Genomic DNA, 5,384 nt, shown 5'->3' with positions numbered 1-5,384 from the left:
ATGTCAAGTCACACCTCTTTTACCTAATCAAGGAAATAAAAAAAAAAAAAACAGTAATTTTTCCATCACATTTTGTATCACAAAGACAAATGTAGTGTTTTCTTTCATTTGTGGTTCAGGACCTATAGATACATAAAATCACATATGACCTGAAAGTAGAAGTGAGCCTGTCTATATAGCACAGAAGGCAAAAGAGGGGAGCAGTGAGAAAGGCAGAATAGAGGGATGAAGTTGGGTGATATGCTCAACCTAAAATATAAGTGTGTACAAATATTAACATTCAGTTTCATTGTGTGTGTGTGTTTTATTCAGTTCACTCCAAAGGCAGAAACTATAGTAGGTATCACAAGCATTACTGTGAGTATGGTTCATAAGCTTGATTAAGAACACCTGAAAAACAGGAAATATTACACAGGTTGCAAATAAATCCTCCTGGATTTCTCTGCTCTGATAGCAGTATACGGGATAAAAATGCAACAGGTGTAAGTATCTGAAAGGGTCCTTAAACATGTGCACTTTTAGATGATTCTGGAATCCTTGTGGCAAACACTGCCTACACCAAAGCTGACTTCTGTGCATATAAGATGGCATTCCTTACTCTTGCTACATTTGAATAGTTCCTATTCCTATGGTGCTGACATGTGGAGTCAGGTCCCCTGCTAGTTGTTTAGTTTCTATAGTTGTTTGAGCCTCCTTCAACCAGTCCTGTGCTACTTTTCTGGGCAGTGGTTTTAGCTGATTGACAAACTTTATGGCCAGCTCCAATTCACCATGCTCAATGCAATAGGATGCATGTGAGAGTAATTTGTATATGTTCTCTTACTCAGAGTAGAGCTCTTCTGGTGGTTTCAGTTGCTTAAGCAGGAACTGCATAGGAGAGGAGGTCTTAGTACATGCCATTCCTGGTTATGAATCATTGGTATCCTTCAGACTAGTATCTTAGATTGAGACAGGCTCTTGGGGTCTCTTCATTGTCTACCCCCACTGTCAAGAACTTTAGGGCAATAGCTGCAGTTGAATCCTGGGCAAATTCATTATTAGGACAGTTGAATCTGATAGCCTCAACTGCCTTCCACGATGGGTTATTAGATGTTGCTACAGATAAGGTTTTTGTGTTGTACTTTTGTGTTCCACTGAAAGCCAGGGCTGGTAGCCTTTTTGGGCTACTTTCTGAGCAACAGTATGAATCTAAACAGCCTCACTGAACCTGGCATAGGCAGTGTTTATGTCCACATTTAAATGGTCCACCTGTTCTTGTCTGTGACAAACAAATGCTAATTCTTGCTTAGGGAGGATTTCAGAGGCACTGCTCAAATCAGTTCCTGTTTTGCACCTTGAGGACCCTTAGCAAACGATCAGTGTGGGGATCTGCCCATCAGTGAAGCTGGGTCTACATTTCCTTCTCCAGGGCATCACCCACTTTCCAACATGTCACTTTCTGTTCTGCTCAGCCTGATTCACCTCTGTGTGCTCTATTGCCTTTGCCACTGCAGAATCATAGGTCCTCTTCTGTTCTAGTTTTTGCCTCTTCAAGGCTAGCTTCAAGTGCTGTTTCTCTGTGGCTTTCTGTTTTACTAGCTCTCTTTGGAGGTGGTTTTTGCTAGAATAGGCATGGGCAATCAGATAAGCTTGTTGGCCAGGTCATAAATACTCACCTATTTCCTTTTAGGAGTGACATCTGAAGTGAAATTTCCAACTCTTTCCTAAATTCATCTCAGGCTTGGTTGGCAAATTTATGATCCCAAGACACCACTTAGCATCTAACTGAGCACTCTGTATCTTTTGACCACATTACCCAGAACAATTATTATGTTGTGAAAATTCCCCTCTGTGGCTATTGTATGAGGTTTATACTTTTTACTTCTTCAAGCTCTTCTTTTTCTTAGAAAAAGAAAATTCATCAGCAAGCTTCATCTACAGCCTTTCTTCTGTGTTGCTTCAATGCACCCTTCACTGTGTGCCACTGGGTTGACTTTCACCTTCAGTTTGAGGATAGTACATGGCTGTTTTGAGTATGTTAGAGTATGCATTGATGGCCTGATCTACAGCATTCTGGGCTGCAATAGACAGGAGATTGATGGTCTCAGACTGGCTGAGAGCATCTTTTAAGGCCTTGCTAAAGCTAAGGTTACATATGGAGATTTTCCACTATCAATATCCAGGTTATTGGATTTGAAGTGTTGTCATGGTGAACCAAAGGGGCTAGTACCAAAAGAGTATCATCTGATGAAGCTGGAGTGTGTCTCTTCTGTTTCTATGTTGGGGTTACTGGCAATTTTGAGATATTTAGTGGACCAGGCTGAATCAGCTTCTTTGGTGATGGAACAGTATAAGGTTCAGAACCAAGAGCCATGTCAAAAACTCATCTGAGTAAGGCATGGTTTTTCTCTACAGTTTCACAAATGGAAATTCCATTTATGGTACATAATAGTGACACCAATCCTTCCTGAAAAGACTGAAAGGCCAGCTTCAGCACTTTTGCCAACAGTCAATCAGAATTGCTGAAAGTAGAGTATCTTCTGCCTGGTTACAATGGATGGAGGCAAAAATTCCCCAGTAAACAATTTTGGTCAGCAAAGATCGTGCTGACAAGTGTGTGTGTGTGTGTGTTATTATTTATTATGGTAGTTTATTTTAGGCCACATTATTTTGTAAATTAATGAAAATGTGGAAAGCTATTTCTTCTAATATGCAATCAAGAAAATTACATTAAAACAACAATGAGATAATACTACATTACTACACACCCATTTGGGGAACATAATCCAGAATGTTGTGAAGGACAAATTATGCCCAGAGTGCATGAAAATAACACCTCAGTTGTTAACAGTGCCAGCAAAATGATGCTTTAGAAAACAATTTCGCACATTTGTAAAGTACTAGATTTTAACCACACAACCTAGCATTTGCAAAAAGGATTTTAAAACTTGTGATTATACAACAAATCAACATGAAGTGAAATGTAGATAAAAATGATGTGCTCATTAAGATTCATTGGTTCTAAGCAATGTTTCATGGACAGAGACACTTATAAAGGGAAAGCTATAGATATAAAAGAGTAGGAGGTCATATAGGAATTCTATGTTTATTGACATCAGTTGTAGGAGACTAACATATACAGGATATATAGATCACAGTCCCACCAAATGGTAGGAGTGGATTTTTTTACCAAAACATTTTGACAATTGAGTAAGTTTTATAACATCTTTGAGTTGTGCCCTCATGAGATCTCCTTCTGTCTGGATGTCTAGTTCTTAATTTTAATATTTCCTCCCTGTTCTCATGGTATTCTTTAACAAAGCAGAAGACAAGCTTTCACGTTGTCAACTTGGGATCTTGCTAAAACTCAGGCTAAGGCATTTCTAACACACAACATCCAATGGATGAACACTTTTTGGTTGAATGTCATAGTTCAAGAGAGAAGGATGCAATCTGGGTTAGTGAGGAATTCTTACAATTTTAAAGATGTCTGAAACCATTAGGCAGTTTTGATTCCTTGACACTTCATACTTTGTACAGAAGCAATCTTGCACAAGAGCTGAGTTTCCAGATTGATAATATGATCTTTTACTTCTTTCTACCTGGGAAAGTCACTTGTCATTAAGCTATTTTAAAGTAGAAGCTTGATATTTCTCTTGATGAAGCCTGACTACTCTGTTCTGTTTTTCTTTTTCTTTTTATAATTTATTTTATTTTATTAGATATTTCAGTTATTTACATTTCAAATGTTATCCCCTTTACTAGTTTCCCCTCCAAAAATCCCCTATCCCCTCCCCTTCCCCTTGCTCCCCAACCCACCCACTCCCATTCCTGGTCCTGGCATTCTCCTATACTGAGGCAAGAGCCTTCACAGGACCAAGGGCCTCTCCTCCCATTGATGACCATCTAGGCCATCCTCTGCTGTATAAATAGCTAGAAGCACAAGTTCTACCATGTGTTTTTTGGGTTTTCTTGTGTTTGTTTGTTTGTTTTGTTTTGTTTTGTTTGTTGTTGTTGTTTTTTGTTTGTTTGTTTTTTTATTAGGGGTATAATTCCAAGGAGCTCTGTTTTTCTTTAATGGAGTTATTTATGCCCTTTTTGGGGGGGGGCTTGGATATTTTCTTTATTTACATTTGAAATGTTATCCCCTTTCCTAGTTTCCCTCCTTCCCTTCCTCCCTCTCAGAAACACCCTATCACATCATCCCTCCTACTCCTTCTATGAGGGTGTACTTACACCCACACACCCACTCTCACCTCCCCATCCTCAATTCCCTACACGGGGGCATCTACCAGCCCTTCATAGGACCAAGGACCTCTCCTGCCATTGATGCATGACAAGGAATTCCTCTGCTAGATATGCTGCTGGAGCCATGTGTACTCCTTTGTTGATGGTTTAGTCCCTGATAGTTCTAGGGGACTGGTTGGTTGATATTGTTGTTCTTCCTATGGGGTTTCAAACCCCTTCAACTCCTTCATTCCTTTTTTTGGGGGGGACCCTGTGCTCAGTCCAATGGTTGGCTGCAAGTATCCTCCTCTCTATTTGTAAGGCTCTGCCAGGGAGATAGCCATATCTGGCTCATTTCAGCATAAACTTCTTGGCATGAACAATAGTGTCTGGGTTTCATAACTGTATATGAGATGGAATCCCAGTCTCTGAGTGGCCTTTCCTTCAGTCTCTGCTCAACACTTTATCTCCATATTTGTTCCTGTGTGTATTTTGTTTTCATTCTAAGAAGGACCAAAGCACCCACATTTTGTTCTTCCTTCTTCTTGAGCTTCAAATGTTCTGTGAATTATATCCTGGTTATTTTTAGCTTTGGGGCTAATATCCACTTATCAGTGAGTACATATATGTGTGTTCTTTTGTGACTGGGTTACCTCACTCAGATGATATTTTCTAGTTCTATCCATTTGCCTAAGAATTTCATAGATTCATTGGTTTTAATAGCTGTGTATTACTCCATTGTGTAAATGTATCATATTTTCTGTATCCATTCCTCTGTTGAAGGACATCTGGGTTATTTCTAGCTTCTGGCTATTATAAATAAGGCTGCTATGAACATAGTGGAGCATGTGTCCTTATTACATCTTGGAGCATCTTTGACAAATGGGACCTCATAAAATTGCAAAGCTTCTGTAAGGCAAAGGATACCATCAATAGGATAAAAAGGCAACCAGTAGATTGGGAAGAGATCTTTACCAATCCTTCATCCAATAGAGGACTAATATCCAATATATACAAAGAACTTAAGAAGTGAGACTCCAGAGAAACAAATAACCCAATTAAAAAATGAGGTACAAAGCTAAACAAAGAATTTTAAACTGCGGAATACTGAATGGCTTAGAAGTACATAAAGAAATGTTCAACATCCTTAGTCATCAGGAAAATCCAAATCAAAACAA

The 5,384-nt window shown here is 39.1% G+C and overlaps 2 pseudogenes; both read right to left on the bottom strand.

Moving 5' to 3' along the window:
• Window positions 1-594: 594 nt before the first annotated feature.
• LOC147006151 (MICOS complex subunit Mic60 pseudogene) lies at window positions 595-1,717 on the bottom strand (annotated as a pseudogene).
• A 183-nt stretch (window positions 1,718-1,900) lies between these two features.
• LOC110296196 (MICOS complex subunit Mic60-like) lies at window positions 1,901-4,243 on the bottom strand (annotated as a pseudogene).
• Window positions 4,244-5,384: the final 1,141 nt, after the last annotated feature.

This window comes from Mus caroli, unplaced genomic scaffold (assembly GCF_978045245.1).
Source record: "Mus caroli unplaced genomic scaffold, Mus_caroli_1 scaffold_1, whole genome shotgun sequence".
Taxonomy (NCBI): Eukaryota; Metazoa; Chordata; class Mammalia; order Rodentia; family Muridae; genus Mus; species Mus caroli.
Note: the sequence above shows the minus strand (reverse complement) of the source record. Positions and strands in the feature narration are given on the sequence as shown.